At 41.2% G+C, this 23,511-nt stretch overlaps 1 long non-coding RNA gene across 1 annotated transcript in view; it reads left to right on the forward strand.

Moving 5' to 3' along the window:
* The window catches only part of LOC309647481, a 214,518-nt gene that overhangs the window by 137,982 nt on the left and 53,025 nt on the right, over positions 1 to 23,511 (forward strand). The window contains exons 7-8 of the long non-coding RNA XR_014256068.1: positions 13,203 to 17,882; positions 19,088 to 22,925. This is a non-coding gene — a long non-coding RNA (uncharacterized lncRNA). The remainder of the gene's footprint in view (positions 1 to 13,202; positions 17,883 to 19,087; positions 22,926 to 23,511) is intronic.

The raw sequence follows: 23,511 nt of genomic DNA on the forward strand, positions 1-23,511 counted from the left end.
ACACTGTAGATATTAATTACAGACATTAGGTATTAGTACAGGTGCTGGCTTGGAGTTGTGTACATAAACACTGGGTGAATGGCACTCTTAATGGAACACTTCTATATTCAGTGCAACTGTTTTCACAGGACAGTGACCCACTTTTTTTTTGGTGGGATAGATGCTTGAATTGTTTCTTCTCTTAGGATGGTGAATTTGTGCTGACCTGGCCGCATTTTCATAAGTTGGTCTTCTTGGTAACCTACCGTCATTTCTAAGACAATTGACTAGGACTAGTATAGTCTGTGACATGGAATTGAGTGACAATAACTGACAAATGAATAGATTAATGGCTCTGACCTTATTAAAGTAATGTGCTAATCATCTGAACTGAAGAGTGCTGGCTTCAAAGAGAATTCTTGGAACCAAGCAAAGCTACAGGGATAAAATGCAAAACGAGTGTATGTTTTCCCAGCAACACAAATCCTACTCAACTGTATAAATCTGGCCACCATGGACTTAAGGACACCCATAATTAGGTAACTTAATCCTTCAATCTAATGAAGAAAATACAACAGCACTCTGCTTATTTGGACACAGCTCTTATCTGTGCCCGTGAACAGGCTGTGTGGTAACCAGAAGTCAAAGCAATGGTTGCACTGTTTGCAGACAGAGGTTACAGTCAAAGGCATGTGTGAGAGCCATTGACAGTGAGGAGAATATGGCCGCAGACCGACCCCACTGAGTTGTCATTCTAGATGAGGCCCTCAGCCAAGCATGTCTTACCCATGGGGCAGAATCACAGGGCTCTCAACTGTGAGTAGCCCAATGTCTTTTATGCCAAATACAGGCCAGACATCTGGAAAGGAAAGCCATGTGGGTACAAAAGCTGATCTTTTAATCAGGTTGGTAAAACAGGGGAGCCACTGTTGGCTAGACATAGATGGTTTGCCTCGGGGGGCTGGAGCTCTTGTCCTCAGGCTCACAGGAAGCAGAGTGCCTTATGATACCCTACTTAGGAAAACCCCTTCATCTCTGACCATGTAGGTGTTTAACCATTTATCTGATTTCTTTCATAATTTCCTGAGCAAATCCTTTCACTTGAAGTTGCAATGTTGCGAGTTCCTGCGGTGAGTTATTATGGAAGTGTGTATTCAGATGTTTCTGAAGTTGTAGGAAGCAGAATGCATTTCCTGCCTATGTTTCAGAACTTAGTGCACAAAGTAAGGAAAGAGTTAAGTGTGAATAATTTAAAATTCAGGGATTGGGAAATAATAGATTCTGAATGAGGAAGATGAACAGTACACTGAAGAAGAGGGAGGAAACGTAGAAGTTTCCATCAAGGGAGGTGAAAATAGTCAGTGGATTGTGCAAAGAGATGGGATAACATTGCTTAGCAGTCTAATTCTGCTAAATCTCCGCTGAGGGAGTTAGATAAGAAAGGGATGCCTTTTTTTTTTTTTTAATTGTGCTGTTCTCTTTTCTTTTCCTTCTCTTAAATTTCTTTTAAAAGAAGCCTAAGAAGCAACATGCAAAGCATTCAGAATAATGCAAATTTACTCTCAAATGCCGACAAATGTAAAATAGCTTTTTTTTTTTTTTTGCATTTGAACAAAGTGCATTTTCTTGTACCCTGCAAGTTCTTGTTTTGTGGTAGTTTGTGTCATGTTTCTCACAGTAAACAGACTTTAACCAGCTCAGCCATTTCTGAAAATGAGGCCCACGACATTTCTATCACAAATTTCCCATTAAAGAATCTTTCTTTGTTCAGGGTCATGGAAAGAATTGTTGGTTGCACAGAGGTCTTTCAAGGAAGAAAAACACTATATAAATAGCAAGTATTATTAAATCAACCCAAATTCTCCACTTCACGAGGCAGAAAGCAAGTTTTCTTGAAAAGCAGTGGCAGAAAGTATTTCTAGATTGAGAGGAGTTTGGGAATAAAGAGATAGGGAGCCCATCTCCTCACTCCGTGCCAGGGCAGTGAGCCAGGCATTTAATAATCGTGATAACAATAGCAAACACTTACACAGCACTTACCTTGTGCCAGGAACTTTTCTAAGCACTGCTATTCTGTATATAGCTCAAGGACTCCTCTCACACCCCACGAGGTAGGTATATTTTTGCACATGGGAAACTGAGGCACAGAGATGATCTGACTTGTCAGAGATCACACAACCAGTATGTGGCCTCCTGTGGTTTGGCCGGCTTTCCTTATAGATCAAGATGACTGCTCAGGGGGTATGATTTATGGCCTATCAGAAAGAAACCTTCTTAGTCAAAAATATGTCCATAATGCTCTCTGAGATTCTTACCTTAGTGTCTGAAGCCAGACCGATAAAAACTTCATTTGAGTTAAGTAGCAGACTTCATTCAAAGGAAAGCCTCAGTGAGACACGAGTCACATTTCCTTTCCTACAGAACTGAGGGAAATGTGTAGGAAGGAGAGGTTAATTTGTGTGTGTGGAGGCTGGCAGTGTGGACAGAGGGCAGTGAGGGTGGGTAGCCAAGGGGCAGAAACCTACCCTCCACCAGGGGAACCGCATAAGAAAAGGTAGAAGGGGCCGGAAGAGGCCACACAGATGGATATTAAGAGTCAAAAAAAAAAAAAAAGGTCATGAAGAACCTAGGGGTAAGACTGGAATAAAGACACAGACCTACTAGAGAATGGACTTGAGGACACGGGGAGGGGGAAGGGGAAGCTGGGACAAAGTGAGAGAGTGGCATGGACATATATACACTACCAAAGGTAAAATAAATAGCTAGTGGGAAGCAGCCGCATAGCACAGGGAGATCAGCTCGGTGCTTTGTGACTACCTAGAGGGGTGGGATAGGGAGGATGGGAGGGAGGGACATGCAAGAGGGAGGAGATATGGGAACATATGTATACGTATAACTGATTCACTTTGTTATAAAGCAGAAACTAACACACCATTGTAAAGCAATTATACTGCAATAAAGTTGTTAAAAAAAAAAAAAAAAGAGTTAGGCTGACTTGAGTTTGAAACCCTCGCTGCCACTTCCCAGGCTACTTAGTTCACCTCTCTAAGCTTCAATTTCCCCTTCTGTTACCTCTTGGTGTGGTTTTAAACATTCAATGAGATAATGAGGGTAACATTTTAGCAGAGATATTAGCACAAAATGGAGACGCAAAGTGAAGAACACAAATTCCAGAGCCAGGCTGCCCAGGTTCAAGTCCAGGGGGCCTCACTCATTGGCTGTGTGTCTTTGGACCCATTAGTAAGACTTTCTGTAATCTGTGGCTCATTATAGTATCTACCTACTAATGTTGTCTTGGGCTGGGGGTGTTGATTGAGTTAGTAAACTGTTTAGAATAGTCCTTGGTATGTAATATGTGCTATATAATTGCTGGCTATTTTCAGAGGAAGCACTCAAAACACTAGCAATTGATATCAGTAAGTGTAAATTAGCCTCAGAATTTTTTTCCAGCATGTCCATGCCATGCGTTGCTACCTGTCAGCCTATAAACAGGCTCTTTTCATTGGCTTTGAACTTTCTTCTACCCACTGTGAACTCTTTGTTTTTTGGTTAAAATTTGTCTCTTACCAAGTATAAGGTTGGTTCCAAAGTGTAATGCAGTGGGTAATGAGGTGAGATTTCGTTCTTTTAGGCTTTGAGAAACAGTCATTGTAGGGGTGAAGGATTCCATCTTCGTGTTTGGATCGACAACCAAAGGGTGATGTGAATTGGGTGTGTCCTTGTTGTCCCGGTTATCAGGGAGTAAACTTGTGGTTTGCTGTTCAGCTTCCTGAGCTGTGTGTACCAATGTGACACTTCAGAACTGGGACAGTTCCAGAGTTTTGTTCTAGTGACACAGAAATGCAAAGACTCTAGCAGGGTGGCCCGGTGCAGTACTGATGAGCCCATTTACAAATATGTATTTGTCATTATTTCCTGGGAACATTTTTAAATGGTCTTGATGCTTTGTTCTGGCCTCCATTTCAATGTGCTGTGAATGGCATTCCACCCAGGGATGTTGTATACAAATATGAAATGCTGGCAATCACATTTCTGTAGTTAGTGATTGTTGACTCACCTATGCATCCATTCACTTAAAACCTGTTCATTGAGCATCTATTATGTGCCAGGAATTATTCTAGACACTGGGGATTCAGCAGTGAATAAAATAGACACAAACCTCTGCCTTCAGGGTGCTTGCATTCTAGTGAAGGGTGAGAGGTAATAAGGTAAGTAAAGCATGTGACATGTTAGGAGGTGATAATGTATTAAGGAGAAGAACAAAGCAGGGGAGGAGGTTGGTAGGGAGGTAGGGTGGCTAGGGAAGCCTCCCTGAGAGGGATGTTTGAATAAAGTTCTGAGGAGTCTGGGAATGGGATATGTGGGAAGGCGTTCCAGGCAGAGGGAACCGCAAATGTGAAGTCGACAAGAGTGTAGGGCAGGTCAAGGGGGCTGTTGTCATAGCTGGAGAGGAGTGAGTGATGGGGAGAGTAATGGGAAATAGAGTCAGAGGATAGGCACACTATCTAGGTCATGGTCAGGGATTTGGCTTTTCTCAGGGTGGCATGAGAAGCTACTGTATGGTCTCAGGCAAAAGAGTAACCCAACCTGAATTTCGTTTCACCAGGGTCACTCTGGTTGCTGGATTGAAAGTAGATAGAAGGAGTAGGGAGAGAACACGAAGTAGAGGCAGCAGTTACGGCGCTATCAAAGCGACCCAGGGGAGGGAGGACGTCAACGCGGACCAGGGTGGTCTCCTAGTAGTGAGAAGTGGTCGGATTCTGGAAAAGTCTTGGAATGTAAAATGGTGCAGCCACTCGGGAAAATAGTTAGGCAGTTTCTAAAACAAAACGAAAAGAACAAACAAACATACACCCCTAAGCATACATTTACCATATAACCCAGCAATTGCAGTCCTGGGTAATTATCTCTGAGAAATAAATGCTTATGTTCACACAAAAACCGGTACAGGATTATTCATAGCAGCTTTATTTGCAATGGTAAAAAAAAACTGGAAACAACCAAAATATCCTTCAATAAGCGAGTGGTTAAACAACTGTGGAACATCCATAGCACAAAATACTACTTAGCAATAAAAAAGGAACAAACTATTGATACACACAGTAACTCCTAAGGACCTCAAGGGTATTACGCTGAGTTTAAAAAAGCCAGTCTCAAAGGATCACATACGATATGGCTCCATTTATATGACATTAAAGAAATGACAAAAATCAAAGAGATGGAAAACAGGTTAGTGATTTGCAAGGGTTAAGGGTGAGGGGAAGTAGATAGTATAAAGGGGTAGCATGAGAAATTTCTCTTTCGTGATGGAATAGTTGTGTCTCTTGATTGCGGTGGTGGTTACAGGAATCTATATATATGATTAAATGACATGGAGCAATACATACACACGGATGTCAATTTCCTGGTTTTGATAATGTGCGATAGTTACGTAACATCGATGGAAAGTGGGTAAAAAAATACGTGGGATCTCTGTACTTTCTTTGCAACTTCCTGTGAATCTGTAAATATTTCAAAACAAAAAATTAAGCAATGTTATTAGCTAACGAGGGGGAAGGGCAGAAGTGTCAGGGGAGGCAAGGAGTGAGGAGGGCTCTGAGGGTCAGGCAGAGTTGTGGCTCTTTCTTGGGGTCGTCTGTGTTCTCTGGCATTCTTGACAGCATCTGTGGTTCCTTTTGAATTTCTGTAGTTGTGTAAGGCTTAGAGCTTTTTAATAATAATAGAAGATGCTGATGAAGGCAGAAAATGAGCGGAGTCAACAGGATTTGCTGACAGAGCTGATGTAGGGTAAAGAGAAAAAGGAGCTGAAGATGACTCCAAGAGTTTCTGCCAGAGCAACTGAAAGAACTTACTTGCAGCTAGCATCAAATGAGCTAATTTGGGGGTATGTATCAAGAGTTCAGGTTTAGACATGATAAGCTGAAGATGCTAATTAGACATCTTTGGAAATGGCCAACATGAAAATGGTATTTCAAGCTATAAATCTAAATAAGATTATCAAGGGAGTGAGTATAGATAGAGAATTTGGGGTCTGAGCTTGGGATATGCCAACATTTAGAGATTTGAGAGATGAAGAGGAACCAGAAAAGAAGATCAGGATGGTGTGTCCAGACAGGTAGGAGAAAAACCAGGAGAGTGAGGGGTCCTCAAAGTCAGAGAGGGAGGTGACAGAAAAATATAGTTATCACCTGCCTCGAATGCTGCTGAAATATCAGTGAGATGAAGACAGAGTTTGGACCATAGCTTTAGCAATGTGGAGGGGGCTTGGGATCTTGATGGAGTTTTGAGGGTAAAAGTATGACTGGAGTAGATTCAAGTCACAACAGAGAGCATTAAGTTGAAAACACTTCTCATGACAGTTCCTGGGGAACATTGCTATAAAGGGAAGGAGAAAATGTGGAAGTAGCTAGGGAGAGAGGTTTTTTTTTTTTCTTTCTTTTTTTTTTTTTGTCAGGTGAGTGGGAGAGAGCATGTTGTTTTCTGATGGATGTACTCAGCGTAAGGAGAAAAAATTGATGCTGCGTGAGATTGGGGAGAACAGCTGAAGAAATGTCCTAGAAGAGGCAAGAAGGGTTGGGATCTAGTGCACAGGTGGAAGCGTTAACCTTTTCCAGGGTAGAGGAGGAGAGTCCAAAGGCGCAGGTGTGGATGCGTGGGGTATGTGTGCCAAGGTGCGAGCTTGTGGGAGTTCCCTTTGGGTGGATTCTCTTTCCAGTGAAAGGGTAAGCAAGGTCACAGCAGCTGAGGGTGAGAATGAGGAGGTGGGGCTGGAGGTTTGTGGAGAAAGGGGGAAGTAGGAAATTGAGAAGAAGGAATGCACCAGGGGCACCTTGTAAGCTTCTTGGGTGGCACGAAGTAAGTGACCCTGAGTGTGGAGGTGTGGTTTTCCAGGGCACCTTCATTCAGCTATAACATGGGTATTGAATGCAGTGAGACCTCTCTACCATTAGTTTGGTGTGTCTGTCATTGCAAGAACTGTACTTCCTATTTAGTAAAGGATTCCACAATTTGTGCAACCCCTGTGACATCAAGTCCCTTTTATAACCTCTTAAGTTGAGAGGTTAATTTTGAAATTGTAGGTTTTGGAAGAAAGAAAAAGAAGTGAGGGGACGTCTCATGAGAGGAGGTATGAAAATCAGAGTCGGAACAGAAAATAACACCACTGCTTATTTCATCAGTTAAGGAACTCGTGAAAGGGTTTTAAGTCATTGACATGCAAACAGGGGCAGCTGTACCTAATGGCATAGCTGGGAGAGCTTTACTTATGTTACATTCATTAAAACAAATACTTATTGAGAATCTAGTATTGGATCAGGCACTATGCTATGTCCCAGGGACGTGAAAGCAGATGGTCACTGCCCTCAAAGGGCTCTAGGTACCGGGGAAGCGAACTGTAAAAAGTGTGGTAAGTGCAGGGATGCAAAGATAGAAATACACATGTGGGAACCAGGAAGGGTGGCTCTCGAATCCCATCTGACAGTGGGTGGGAGTGATTCAGAAAGATGCTGAGCTAGGGAGGCCGGAATTGAGATTTACAGGAAGGAGGGATAGCCAGGTGGCTGGATGGAAGGGCAAAGAAAGGCATTTCCTGCAGTGTGTGAGTAGAAGGGAAGGGAAACAGGGAAAGAAGGGCTCCAAGGGAGAGTCTGTAGGGCTAGTGGTCACAGGGCCTAGATGGAAAGGAAGAGAACACAGAGGAAGTGTGGGTGAGTAAGGAAGAGAGGAGCGGGGCCGGAGAAGGGCTTTGACCCTGGGAACCTGCATTTTATTGCTTTAGCCATGTTCACGCTGTATATTCTTGCAAGCCTGGTTGGGACCTGGGAGAGGAAGAGGAACTGACCAATAAGGAAGTAAGGACAGGACAGGAAGAAGGTCAGCTTACTGGTAGATGCAGCTGGGATGATCCCCAACGAGTGAGGCTCCAGCCCTGAGCCTGCCTTTCCCTCCCTCTCAACCTGGGTCAGAGTTTGTACAACTTGTCAGTACAAGGGAGAGTCATGGAAGTCATGGAAGAGTGCTGGACTAGATGTCAGGAGACCTGGGTTCTAGTCTCTGTTGTGAATTTCTGGGCAACTCATTTACTCCAGGGCCCTACTTTTCTCATCTGTGAAACCAGGAGGTAGCCCTGAAGCACAGATGAGTCATTCCTAAAGAATGTAACCTTGTACTAGACATTAAACCTTAGTGACTTCAAGGATATCCTATTTCATTCCCCGCTCAACTGCCCACGCAGGGCTTGCCCTCTTTCATGCTGGTGAACTATTCTAATTCAGGCTGCCGGTAATGCATTTGTGGCCCCTCTGCATTTGTCCTCTTAGTCTCCTGTCACTTAGTGTCACCGGTTGCCATAGAAGATGATTTAGTACTTTCACAGAGAGGATGACTGTCAAGCTTGTGGGTGGGTGTTCTGAGAGGAGTGAGGAATGTGTGCAATAATGATGGGGAAGATGATGAAGAAGTTAGTGATGATGAAGATGGTGATGAAGATGGTGATTCTAATAGTTAATGTTTATTGATCACCTATCTATTTTTTACATATGTTATCACATTTAATACTCACAACAAACCTTTGATGTAAGCATTTCCATTATCTGCATTTAACAGGTGAGGAAATTGAGGTACAGAGAGGTAAGGTAACTTTCTCAAAGTCACACAGCATTTGAATCCATGTCGTCTGACCCTGGCTGACATTTCAGCATCACACTAGGCTGCCTCCCATGTACAGGAATGGCAGCTCTGTGCAGAGATCCAGAGCTCCGTTGCAGGGTGTGAGTAGAGGAGGGGAAAGGGAAAAAAGGTGAGGGCTGGGGAATACCTCATTCCTCCCCAGTCGAATGCTGCCAGGAGATACCCTTTCTGTCAGTTGACTCTCAAATGTTTTAAAGCGATAATATTGGGTAGCAAGATGAAGAATGTGGCTGCACAAACAACAGAAGGACTTTCCAGGGGTCCAGGCTCTCCAGCTCTGTTAAAATGGCAGAGGGGGAGGTTGGAACCAGCACCTCTTCCCTCACCTTCCTCCCCAGCTGTGGAGGGCACCTCCCTCTTAATTCAGCCTCTAGCCAGACTGGAAACTCACCATGACAAGATACCTTTTACCATGTGGGTCTGTTTACAGAAAGGAAACATGTTATTTGGAAGCAATTAAAAGACGATTCTGTAACCATTTATGCCATATAAGGTAACTGGCATTTGTGTCATACTTGATGTTTGCAAAGTGCTCTCACATTATAGTTAATATTTTCTGAGTACCTACTGTGTGCCAAGTACTGTGCTAGTTCCACAGTTAGTACAGTTTTACATGTGTTATTTCACTTGATCCTCACAACAACCCTTTCCGATTGGTTTCACTGTCATCTCTATTTTACAAATGAGGAGACTGAGACACAGAAGTTGTGAGTTGTTTAAAGTCACATGACTAATATACCAAGAATTTGACTCAGGCCCAAATGACCTACTAGAAAACAGGAATGCACATTTTCTTGTTCGTTATGAGGACATTTTCTCTGTATGCCAAATTCAACTTGTGGCACCAGGGCAACTGTAAATGTTCGGTTTTCCCAGAGACTAACTACAGCTTGAATGGAGAAGAACTCTTTCGTTCTTCAGAAATCAAAACCTCCTCTATTCAACACGAAATCTTTAATATTTTTCTGATCTTCTCTCTGGCAGGCTGTGAACCATTTCTGTAAATAATTATCCTTTCGTTGCAAAAGTCCTACCAAAGAGGTCAACGGGTGAAGGAAAGAAATGACACACTTCCAAAAATCTGCTTTCCTCTTTCAAGTTCTTTTCTGGCCACTTCTTTTTCCTGTTGTGTAATCAGGCAACTCTCTGTCCGATGAGGCAAGTCTGCTTCCTCTTGCTATGGATTTTTGGTGGTTGGTCTTTTTTGACATTTTGGGGCTGAAACCAGGCCAAGGGGCCCACTGAGTAGCTTTAGTCTCTGCCAGACGCTTACGTACCACTGACACTCAATAAATGTTAACTACCAATGATGATAACGAGGCAGATTAGATCAGCTGATCACACTGTTCAACTTCCCTCTTAGGGGAGGGAACAGACCGGCATGAAGCAGAAATTGTGGCCACTTCCTCCTTGAATGCAAGGCTCTTTGGGCACTGGCAGCAGCCGTCCATTACTATTTGAATAATCTCTTGTACTAAGAATAGAGGAACTAATTTCATTTCTACAATGCTACTAGGATCTGCAGTAACTCATTTTAGGATGCTACAGTTGCTTGAAATTGTCTAGCCGGAAAATGAAGAAGTATTTGGAAAATCTTCTCCCTGGTGGTGCTGCCGTGGTTCAGATTTTGTTTTTCACTCTGCTGAATGGCATTCCTCTCCCTTGGCCTCCAGAATGCTTTGCAAAGCCTCTGTGTATAGAAGTGATGCCAACTGTAGGGGAATGAGCGCTCCACACACTTTCCCCTTGTTTTGTTTTCGGTGATCTCTGCCTCCTGACTTACTTTGTGGCTTCAGGGACCAAATTCACATGGCCTCTGAGTCTGGGATGTATCTTCTTATTTGTGTGTTTTCTCACTGCTATCATTTCTGTTACCAAAAACAGTAGGGAATTGGTCTATTTCTGAAATTAAGAGTAAGCTTAGAACTTAAATGAACACATTTCCTGACATGTATAAATGTTGACATACTAAAAATGCCCAATTTTTAAGTAAAATGATACCAGTCTAGAGATCTCTGAGTAATTTAAGAATGTAATTTAAGAATAAATACTTAAGAGTGTTCTGTTTGGATGTTCAAGAGACACAGTCTAAAAGTATGTGACAGGTGGATTTTGTGACTCTGTCAACTGCCCAGTTCAATTCTTTTGGTGGGGTGAGGGGGTTCTGTTATGATCTATGCAAGGGTGTAGGGAATGAGAACCCCACTCTCCATGTTCAGACAGCGTGTTGTGCTCTGGGGAGGAGAGACCTGCCCTTGGAGTCTGCGGTCGCTAAGAAGTCTCTGGGCCTTTGGCATCCTTCACCGATGTTTGGGATAAGACTATGGGTGTGTGTGTGTGTGTGTGTGTGTGTGTGTGTGTGTGTGACTTTGTTCTTATGGAGGCTGGATCAGCTCCCAGGCTAAGTGGCCTGGAGAAGAGGGGGTAGTGCTTGGAGCTTCCTGGGAAGAGACCAGGTTTCTTGGAACCCGTGGTGGTTAATTTTATGCGTCAACTTGGCTAGGCCATGGTTGTTTGGTCAAACACGAATCTAGATGTTGCTGTGCAGGTACTTTTCAAATATGATTAGCATTTAAATCAGTAGACTTTGAATAAGGCAGATTGCCCTCCATAATGTGGGTGGGCCTCATCTAATCAGTTGAAGGCCTTCAGAGAAAAGACTGAGATCCCTGGAAGAGGAAGGAATTCAGCTTCCAGTCTGCCTTTGAACTCAAGACTATAACATCAACTCTGCTGGAATTTCCAGGCTGCTAGGCTGCCCTGCACAATTTAGACTTACCAGGCCCTACAATCACTTGCGCCAATCACTTAAAATAAATCTATGTGTATACATCCTATTGGTTCTGTTTCTCTAGAGAGCCCTGACTAGTTCAGAAGCCCATTGGATCCTGGGTTGAGACTTCAGTATGTGTTCTTGGGACTGCTGGAGGGAACTTCATCTGGAACTGTGGGCAGCCATGGGGATTCCAACTTTGGCTGCCCTTCCAAGCTGACCTCAAGTCCCCAGTTCACTCAGGCTGCCCTGTGGTTCAGACTTCAATGCCAGCAGATTGTGGTAGCTCATGTGCCTTTGGCTTCCAAGTCTCATGGGTGACTGATGGGTTGTTTATATTTGCAGATTGGGATTTATTTAGCCTACTCTGAGTATATGGCAAGGTCTCGGCATTTTTGTTTCCTGGCTCTAAAGTATTAGTGGCCGTCCTGACAAAGGTGGAGAGTCTGTTTGGTAGGGAAGATGTGGCAGGAAAAACAGAACATTTCAAGCTCTGAAGGTGTAGTGTACTTTTGGGGGGGACGGGAAGGAATGGGGGTGTTGTTGAAGATGGAAAATGTGAATTGTATTAAGTCAACCAATTAGATTAGAGCAAAAAGGGGCCATTAAGGAGACAGGTGAGGACTGCAAGTCTCAAGAATCTGGAGGAAAGGGAGAGCTTCAAATAATGAGCCAGGAGGGTGATAGGCATAGAGGGCAAATGAAGGCTGGCTCCACTCCACGCCATTTTACCCACCATATGCACTAGAGGATGCCCCGGTAGGCCTGCAGAGCCACAATAGGTGATCGAAATTTATTTAAGTGAGGTCGAATCCTGTTCATTTTCCCCTCAGGGGCTGTTTCCTCTTTACTTTTTTACTGTTTTCATTTAGTTGACTTGCTCGCTCGTCTTTAGGTTTGGGCAGAAGTTTCACCTGAAAACAACCTCCATAAATGCAAATTTAGACAGATAGTTTGGAGGTGCTGGGGTATGTGTGTGTCGCCTGCTTTTTTTTTTTTTTTTTTTTTTTTTTTTTTTTTTGTGTGTGTCGCCTGCTTTTAAAGCCTCATAGACCCAGGGCCCGGAAAGTGAACTGCCCATATACATGGCAGATTTACCTCTGGCACCACCAGAAATTTATGTCTTGGCTTCAATTCAGTTGGGTGCAATTACTACCTTACTCTAGATAAACACTGCAGTGTTATTTTAAAAATTAGTATGATTCTTGTTTGTCCCTCAGACATTTTTATGATATGTAAATAAGGGGTACTCCAGGTCATTCTCATTACATTTACACTTGGATTTTTTGTCTAGCTTTCTTTCTAAGAGCAAAGTTACATGAATTATACCAAAGCTATCATCAGTGGTATATAAAGGAAGGAGTGGTGAGGCATCTGGGAGGTTTTGTTGGGACCAGAAAAGATGCTGCTCAAGTCTATTTGAAAGGATGGTGTTAGGGAGCTGCACACATTGATTGGTGTGGGATATTTGCCCAGTGGGAGATACATGTGGGTGCTGAGTATAACGGTGATGGAGACCACCATACCATGTGGTCTCCGTTGCTTCATAAGAAGAGCAGATGCAGATGTGATGAGCTCATTTGATCTGCAGACAACACGTCACCCAGTTACTTTGTCATTTTTGTCTGAGCTGTATGATGTGTATGAAATTTTCTGGGGTCTGAATTATAAGTGTGACTACACACTAGTGATTCTTGTGCCAGTTCACAAGCTAGTATAATAAGCTACTGGGGATGTCCCACCTTTTACCCTGAAATCACAGGGCAACTTGGTCAATGGAAAGAGAGACCTGGAATCACCCTGAAGGGGCAGGCACATTGGGGAGCCCTATTGTGAGGTGAGTGATGTTAACTAACCTTATGGTGGTGATCATTTTGCAGTATAAACGTATATCAAATCATTATGGTGTATACATTAAACTAATACAATGTTATATATCAGTTATATCTCAGTAAAACTGGGGGAAAAAGAGGAGTAAATGAGGAGGATAAGCAAGGAATTTCTGAATGTCTACCCTGTACTGGGATGGGGTCAGGTCCTGTGGGAGAATTAAATATGGCTAAGACAGAAATTAAAAATGACTAAAATAGGTCAGAGAAATGGAGATGCCATAGGTTGTGAGGCACGGTGTTATTTTAAGTGCCATCAAGGAAGAAAACCACTGCCAGTTTTAATTGTAATAAACTTTACGTTGTCAGATACCCCAGCAAGTCCAGAGATATTTAAATATGAAAAAATATGTCTCTTAGAAATAGTGCAATTAAGTACTCCAGAGTCTGGATTCTGGTGTCAGATCTTTGCAGCACTTTATTTAATCTCTCTAAACCTCAGCACCTCCATCTGAAAAATGAGCATATTAACAGATCCAAACTCATAGTGTTGCAAAAGGATTAAATGAGATAATTCATGCATAGCTCATAGCCCAATGTCAGACATATAGTGAATGCTCATTAAATACTGGCTTTTAATGGCTTTATTTAATTTATTTATTAATTTAATTTTAATTTTTTTATTGAAGCGTAGTTGATTTCCAATATTGTGTTAGTTTCAGGTGTATAGCAATGTGATTCAGTTATAAATATATTTTTTTCAGATTATTTTCTATTATTATTATTTTTATTTGTTTGGAGTATAGTTGCTTTACAATGTTGTATTAGTTTATACTGTATAGCAAAATGAACCAGCTCTACATATACATATATCCCCTCTTTTTTGGATTTCCTTTCCATTTAGGTCGCCACAGTGCATTAAGTAGATTTTCTTGTGCTATACAGAATGTTCTCATTAGCTGTCTATTTTATACATAGTATCAGTAATGTATATGTGTCAATCCCAGTCTCCCAATTCCTCTCACCCCCCGCTGCCCCCTTGCTATCCATACGTTTGTTCTCTACGTCTGTGTCTCTATTTCTGCTTTGCAAATAAGATCATCTATACCATTCTTCTAGGCTCCACATATATGTGTTAATATATATTTGTTTTTCTCTTTCTGACTTACTTCGCTCTGTATGACACTCTCTAGGTCCATCCACGTCTCTCCAAATGACCCAATTGTGTTCCTTTTTAAGGCTGAGTGATATTCCATTGTATATAAGTACCACATCTTCTTAAGCCAGTTGTCTGTTGATGGACACTTGGATTGTTTCCATGTCTTGGCTATTGTAAGTAGTGCTGCTGTGAACATTGGGGTGCATGTACCTTTTCGAATTACAATTTTCATCTTTTCCAGATATATACCCAGGAGTGGGATTGCTGGATCATTAAGATCTTGCCCTCAAAATAGCTTAGTGAGAGACATAGCTAACATAAGAGAGCCAACAAAATGAGGAGATGAATGGGAAAATTCCCCAGCCTATGTGTTCCAAGTGGGAAACTGGTATTTGAGTGTGGGCTGCTTCTCCAACTGCAGAGAGAGGCATGATTTGTTTAAAAGAGGTCAGTTGGAAGACCCTTTTTAAAATAGTTCTAGGACAGCTAATATGTGTGGTGAATATTATGCCTATTTAAATGGTCTGAAGAAAATCTCCCTAAGTAGCAGAGAGAAATATTAACCATTCAGACAATTCCATTACATTATGCCTCAGTTCTCCTCATCTGCCTCGAGTGGACCAATCTGGGAAGACTGCCTCCTGCATAGAAATTTAGTCACTGGAAAGATTTGAATGTGGCTGAGGTCATTAGAGGTTCCTCCTGATGGGAGACTTACAGAACATGTTCTTCTGGAAAGTTCTCACATTTTCACCAATGACTGGAGAGATAAGTTCCTCAGTAAAATTGTCCTTTGGTGACAAATATCCCAAGCAGAGAGAGAAACTCCCATTTGTTTTCAAGGAAATGTTGACAATTGCAAAAGAATGGAATCCTCTCCCCAGAAAAAAGCTGATTATAATAAGTTTTATAGTTCTTAGAAAAAGAATCCTTTCCGAACACATTTTCTTTGCTATGCTTGATTTAGAACAGAGAGCCTCTCTTTCAAGTATGTTTATTCAGTGGTACCTATGACATTTATGGCGTAGAAGAGTATAACATATCAATTATGTCTTAAAGAAACTAGCCAACCTAAAGTTCACCAAGTTATCTCAGAGACTTTTTGGTTTCTTAAAGTACTTCATATGTTGTATTATGTAGTTAAAGTGTGAGACAAAAGAAGCTGAAAATCCCAGATTTTTAAATATATATCTCAAAATAGTATTTTATTGTATTCAGGGAAATTTTTAAAATGGATTAGTCTTGCTTAATAATGTCTTTTTATTTGTTTATTTATTTATTCATTTATTGGCTGCGTTGGGTCTTCGTTGCTGCACGTGGGCTTTCTCTAGTTGCAGCAAGCGGGGGCTACCCTTCGTTGCCGTGCACGAGCTTCTCATTGTGGTGGCTTCTCTTGTTGCGGAGCACGGGCTCTAAGCACGTGGGCCTCAGCAGTCGTGGCTCGTGGACCCAGTAGTTGTGGCTTGCTGGCTCTAGAGTGCAGGCTCAGTAGTTGTGGCACATGGGCTTAGTTGCTCTGCGTCATGTGGGATCTTCCCGGACCAGGGATCGAACCCATGTCCCCTGCATCGGTAGGCGGATTCTTAACCACTGTGCCACCAGGGAAGCACTTAGTAATGTCTTTATTTCTAAGTTTTATATTACTTAAGGGGTGGCCTTGGGATATTGTTACTTAGTAATATTCATATAAAATATTTTCATTTGTATCAATAGAAGCTGAATATTTCTTAGATTCCACCAGCTTGTGGAAGTCCCCTGGTTGAGGTGACTTTCACAGTAGTAGTCCTCTCATTTGGTGGGTCAATGACAACTTCTTCTGAGAGGCAGGCCCTGATTTGTTATGGCTACTGTGTTACTCAGGGAATCCTCCAGAAGACAGAGGAAGAGAGGGCAGAAGCTGGCTGTCTGGGCCCTTCTGGTCCAGTAGGTTGGCTGCTGCCTCTCTACTTGGCATGCACAACTTGCCCTTGACCTCTAGTGACCTGGAGTGTTTATCCTCTGAGTTGCCATGGTCTGGAATTCTGCTGCTCCTGACCCAAGCTGTTCATTTCACCCTTTGGTCAACAGGAAAGTGTCCTCTCCTTCTAGAGCCCAGCTCTCTCCTTCTTGGGCACGTGGGTGTGTGGGAGATAATTAGACTGTCTCATAAACAGACTTCAAGAGATACATCTGTTTCAACTATATTACAAGCTCTCCAGTGGCCAAGTGGCAATTCATACAGCAGAGTGGCTTAGGGTCTTACTGATACAGTTTTGCACATTAAAACAAAAGTTTGTGGTTTTTTTTTTTTTTTAACATATTTCTCTCTTTTTTAGGGCACAACATTTTTGAGACCCAGAGGAAGAGTAAAAATGGAGCTCCACATGTAAAAGTCTAAATACTTGAGTATAAACCAAGTGAAAATACTGTTATATAAAATATATCTTATCCTCCTTTCTTGACAAATGTCCCTTCATTAAAATGAAATTTCTATTTTTAAAATTTCAGTCTTTTTACTTTTCTGAACTCCATTTTGTATTTCTATCATGATTTTTTCAACCTTGATGATCTAAATTATGAAAAAAATAAAATATAATTTTATTTATAGTGTACTAAATTTGAACACACTTTTTTAAAACATAAATTAAAATAAATGTAAACATTGAAAAATAAAATCTTTTCATATTTTCCAAAAGGTTCTTTTTTCTTCTGAAATATTAAAGATCTATTGAAATTAAGAGGTAAAATTCAAATGGGAATTAATGAATATAATAAATTTTAATCAATTTAAAAAACAAAGCTGGTATTTTAATTTTAATTTTCTGAATATAAATTAAATAATTTAAATATACCTATAAAAATAAAACTATTACTACTTCTAGTGTTCAATGTTCATCTAGTTGCCAATGTAGAAAAAAAGATATTTTGCTTCATGCATGTTTTGTCTAGATCTTTATGCATAGTTTTAAAGATAAACTTATGTACGTATAATTTAAGAGTAGTGTGAACTATTTAATATTGAAGAACGTTTCTCATCTTGCATATGCAACTACTGTAAGTGGTGTGCTGATTTGTGAATGCCTCTAGAACCCCAATTTGAAACGTGAAGAGAAGGAAGACAGTGGATGCTCAGTAGTAATGGGAAATGATACTTCATCATGCAAGAATCCATTATATGCATAATATTGGGGATGATTGTGACACATTATTTAATATGTTTTTCCCTTCCTTAAGTACTTTTTGCTACTCACATCATCCCTGTGCTCTGAAGCGTTGTCAGTCTCTGAAGTTGGGAGGGGCATAGCCTACAAACCTTCATGGCATTTGGACACAGTTGTCACTTCTTTCAAAGACAGGATGAGAGATGTGAAGAGTTTCCCTGAGGCTTGAACAAACTAGTGATGACGCAGATATGTAGGATTATGGATTGTGCTTAAATTCTGAGTCTTGGATCGCAAGAGACAAAGATGCCCAGGTGTTGTTTAGTGAATTCCTTTTGCTTGGGTTTAAGGGCTTAGGCACCATCAAGAGACTGAGTCTTAAAAGGTGTCAGTGCATCTCCTTGCTCTGGACCAGTCAGCACTTCAGCTTTGGATACTCAGGTCTTGTGCTACTTCTCATCTACCATCCCAGATGCTCTCCTTATTTACAGTGCTTTTCTTTGGGCACTTGGCTGTCCTTTCCTGACATCTAGTTTTCCCTGGACTTTTCCAGAAGACATATTTCTAATGTACCTGAATATCGCTGTTGTAACAGTTTGAGTCCTTTCCATGTTTTGCATGTCCCTGAACATCCTGTGATGCTGAAAGACAGTTTTTTAGGGTCTTAAGGAAGATCCTAAGTACTTCCAGGAGTGTTGCCTAAATCCAGATGCTGGTCCAGCACAACCCCTGGTCTAGCCTACAAAAAAAGATCCTGTTACATTTAAATTATTGTCTTTCTATATAGTCTTTTCTCAACACTAGTGGTCTAAAAAAAATGACAAAATGTTCCAGATAGTGTGCTTTGAAGTTAAGCATGATATTGTTGAAAGAGCTTATTCCTCTACTCCTTAGTTCTTCTGTTGATCTTATTTCCTCATAAGAAAGTATAAAAATAGAGACCATTTCTCCTTCTTGGGCAACACCTCTGGAGCTTCTAGTCTTTGGCTTTTCTGAGAAGGTCACTTTTTTCATTTTGACTATATCCATGCAGAGCAGAGCCCACACAGATAATTTATGGTAAAAATAGGGAATTTAAGAGCTCAGATTATCTTTTTTATTGAGGTGTAATTCACATGTAACATTATATTAGTTTTATAATGATTCGATATTTGTATACATTGCCACATGTATAGATCAGTCATTTTGACACCAGTACCATCTTTTCAGTTGTTCTCTTCTGTAGCCCTTCTTCCCTTTCACTTTCTCCACATTCCATATTGAAATTTGCATGGTAGTTAAGGGCAGGCCTAGGCCTTGAATTCTAGCTCCATCACTCACTAGAATGTGACTTTGGGAAATTGCTCAACCTGTCGGTTTCCCTGTTTATAAAGTGGGGATTATAATGCCAACCTCCTAGCATGGTGGGAAGGATTAAATGAGATAATGCAGGTAAAGTACTTGGCAGAGATCTGACATAACGAAAGATACTAGTAAATGGTACCTATCGTTATTTGTCTTCCCTTTTATTTATCTTCAGGTTGTTTCACAGCTTTACCTGAACATTGGTCCAACTGAAGGAGGAGAATTAAAGGGAAATTTCAAAGTTAAACAGAAGAACCCAGAGTTTTACAGTAACCTACTGGATATTACTTGAACACGGAAACATGGAGTGACTCCTCTGAGGTATACTGCTTTAAGAAAGGAGATACTTTCATGGATGTTACCAAAGCCAAACAAAATAAATGTTGTCTTTCTCTTCAGGGGTGGGTTTTTAGCACTATTTCCATTTCCAATGGAGTTGAAGTTAAGTAATTAATAGAACATTATCTCTATATAAAATACTAACAGGGAAATCCCACCAAACCCCCACAACAGAAAAAGTCAAACCCAGCCCATATAGCCCTCATGCTTTCTTAGTTCTTCCCCACACCCACCTATTACTAGGCTGACAGTAGGGTGGGCAGGTGATGTGAGGAACACGTGCTGCTAACATGTGGTTTCTGTAGGAAAGAGGTCATACTTTGGTTATGGAGAAGCACTACTTCAGGTCTTGTATTTAGTTTACTACCAAAAAAGTTGTGCCTTAAAGGAAATAGAACTTGAGATAAATGGGGAAAAATACCCCATCTAGTCAGAGCATTTGATGCCGTAATGAGCAGAAAAATGACCCCTTCTTAGAGTTGAAATAATTGAAACTCTCTTTTAACATGTTAATTGGCTTTCTCTGCTTGTTTCCTCTTAGGCTTACTCAGTGTTCCTGAAAATTCTCAAAGCAACCCTCCCACATGTCTTTAATCTTGCTCTTCCCAGGCTGGAGTCCCTTGTCTACCTCTCCACGAATCCTAAGAGTTCCAGGTCTTGCTGGCATTTCTGTTTCTCCTGAGACCTCTCTTCCTCTTGCTTGCCTTTTCATGGCTCTCTAAATTGTTTCAGTTAAATTTTAAACTGTGTAGGAGCAAGGACCAAGTCTTGTATTTTAAAAATGCCACGTCCCTTACAGTGCCTGGGTATAGTTTTAGACACACTATAGATGTAAATTGAATACATTTTGTCTGATGATTTGAAGACCTTCCTTTTACTTGACCAGATAATCAGACTAATTTGTCAAGACATTTATCCCTTTCAAAATATGATTAATAAGACTTAAGAAAAACTCTGTGTCTCTTATGTTTTAAAATTTCTCTGCTCATATAATTCTATGAGGTTAATGCAGGGCAGCCTTGGATAATGAACATTAGGTGTACTTTCATAAACAACAGGGGAGGCATACAGATGCAATTGAAACCCATCTGGAAGAGTAAAGGTGGTAGAAAGATCAAACTAGAAAATAAATTTGTAAACATTGTAGACTTTGTTGTTACTCTGAAGAATCATCCCAAATGTAACAACAATGATAACAACCTCCAATTCCCATGACCTAAACAAGCAGAGCTTCTGGAAAATAATCACTTTTCATTCAACAAGAAAAACAACATGGAAATGGATGGCAGGGTAGTGGCCAAAGGAAAAAGGAAAACCCCAAACCCAGAAGGCCACGAGTGTGAGATGACCTTTTCGTTTACTCTCTCCTTTTTATCTGCTGCTGTTTGGGATTCAGGAAAGACAGCTTTTCATTTTGTCTCTGCTAGATCTGCTGTAGCTTTTCCTTCCATTTTTAAAAGTCTCTCAGCAGATGCTATCATCGAAACAAAACAAAACAAAATAGAACAAATCCACAGATAACTTCCCTTTTCGTTTTAAACCTGCCACATTCTGACGTCAGGAAAGAACAATTATTTCTTTTTACTTCTCTACGTCCAATAGTAGCTTTGGGTGTGTGCTTATGTCTCTTAGACTTTTCTTATTTCAGGGTTTATACATTATGTTCTTTTCTGCAAATCCACATTAGATAATATAGATAAGGAGGGTTTCTGCTCATTGCTGCATAAATCATTACAGTAGCTACACTAGAGGTTGTTGTTAGATGGATTATTGAAGATGGAACACTATTAGCCTCCTCTATTCTCTTGGCAGAAATGGTATTTGTAGAGGAAAGTAAGCTTGGTTTGTTCTGTTACTGATTTAATCCTTCCCTTCTCTTCCTTCCTTCTGTCCTTGCCTTCCATTTCTCCTTCCCTATTCTTAGTCTGCTATGCAGTGATTCTAAACTATAATGACCTCCCAGTATCTTTTTAATATTTACCCAATTCATATAAGAAGCAGGACAGTGCCTGGGTTTGCTGCTTTCTTTAATATCTACTTACTCAGCTGCATTTTAGCCTATGGACACACAATCAGAATTTTTTTAAAAGTTTGGCTCCCATGTTTAGCTTGACTCAGTGTGATCCTCTTTAGTGTCACATAGATTTTCCACATATTTTAACATGCATTTCCCTCTAGTCCTTGTTGAATTCAATCTCACAAAGACTAGAGGGAGGGGAAGGACTCGGGAAAGGGGAAGGGGAAGCTGGGACGAAGTGATAGAGTGGCATTGACATATATACTCTACCATATGTAAAATAGATTGCTAGTGGGAAGCAGCTGCATAGCACAGAGAAATCAGCTCGGTGCTCTGTGACCACCTTGAGGGGTGGGATAGGGAGGGTGGGAGGGAGACGCAAGAGGGAGGGGATATGGGGATATACGTATGCATATAGCTGATTCACTTTGCTATACAGCAGGAATTAACACAACACCGTAAAGCAGTTATACTCCAATAAAGATGTTAAAAAAAAAAAATAGAGCAAAAAATTCTTAGTGCATCCAAAATTTCACGTTGGTTAAAATCAGAAAGCTTAAGAAGTCCAATGAAAAGAGAGAATTTTTTTTTTTTTCACTTAACAAAATTTGATTGGCGACACAAGAACCTGGAGGTGGTTCTTAAAAACTAATAGTGACAATAGTAAAATACCTGTGAATGATATACTGGAGTGGACCAGTATAAGTCCCAGTTTCCAGGGGAGGAAGAAGGATGCTCATATTTGTGGAAGGGGAAAGGGAAATCATGCTTGTGGAGTGCCAGGCACTGGGCTAAGCATTTTGCATCTTCAATCTCATTTATTCATCACAACCCTGCAATTCAGTATTATTTTTACTATTTTGCAAAAGAGGAAAAACTATGGTTCTGTCACTTAGGGAAAAACATATATGGACCATAAGTAATTTTTTAAACAATATCTTCCATTCATTGGGTATCTGGGGTTTAGATTCAAACGTAAGGTTTCTATAGCTTGACTTTCAAGGCCATGAGATTTCTTTTGAGAAATGCCAGCTCCTCTCTTCTGTGAGAGTATATTGAAATCCTACACTTCCTACCACTGCCACTAGTTGGATACTACTCATCTCAACTAAGATGGTAAGAAGAGCTCCAAGCCGTGATGCCCTGCCATTCTGAAGCTTCGCCTGCAGCTCCTGATGGTAACACCTGTTGAAACTTGTTAAGCCTGTAGCCAGACAGTGGGACAACTTACCTATCCTTCTATTGACTCAGGTTAAGCAGCTCTCATACTTGTGATGGAGAGTCCCTGGGGAAGCAAAGTGGACCTGATGTCTCCCTCCTGGAAATGTCGTTATAGACTGAATTGTGTCTTCCTCTTCCCCCAGTTGATATGTTGAAGCTTCAGCTCCCAATATGACTGTATTTGGAGATAGGGCCTGTGAGAAGGTCATAAAGATGAAATGAATCATAAGGGTAGGGCCTTAATCCAGTAGGACTGGTGTCCTTATAAGAAGAGGAAGAGATATCAGATCTTTCTCCCTCTCTCTGTGCCTGTACACAGAGAAGAGGCCATGTGAGGATACAGCAAGAAGGTGTCCATCTACAAGCCGGGAAGAGAGGCTTCACTAGAAACCAACCCTCACAACACCATGATCTTGGACTTCTAGCCTCCAGGACTGTGAGAAAATTAATTTCTGTTGTTTAAGCCGCCCAGTCTGTGGTATTTTGTTACAGCAGTCTGAGCTGACTAATATAGGTGGCTTCTGCCAAAAACTGAACCCAAGATAAATGTTTGAGTACCAGTAGTTTCTTTGGGATGTGGTCCCAGAAAGCACTGTGAGATGGTGGGGATGTGAGACAAAGAAAGGGGGTAAACCAATGAAAAGTGCGGTAATGAGTGTACTGGGGCTAGGAGGAATTGGGTCTCAATCCTTCTGGGGGGGCTTCTGAAGGACTGTGGAACACATCTCAGAACCCTCCCACTGCAGAGTATTTATCCACTGACTCCTACCGCTCATTCATTCAGGGTCCCTCCTGGGGCAACTTCTAGCCTGCAAAGATTCTCCCACAGTCAGAGACTGCCAGCACAGGCAGAGAGATGCAGAAAGCCATTTAAGCATGAAGAGTCAATTACTTATCTCTTGAATGGGCAGAGGGTTACCTTAAAAAAAAATGTTAAACTTCCATCTTAAGAAGAAATCACTATACAATGTGTGTAATAGATACCCCACTCCATCTCTATGCCAGACTGTATCCTGGATCCT

Source organism: Balaenoptera physalus (genome assembly GCF_965194825.1).
Source record: "Balaenoptera physalus genome assembly, chromosome: 18".
Classification (NCBI taxonomy): Eukaryota; Metazoa; Chordata; class Mammalia; order Artiodactyla; family Balaenopteridae; genus Balaenoptera; species Balaenoptera physalus.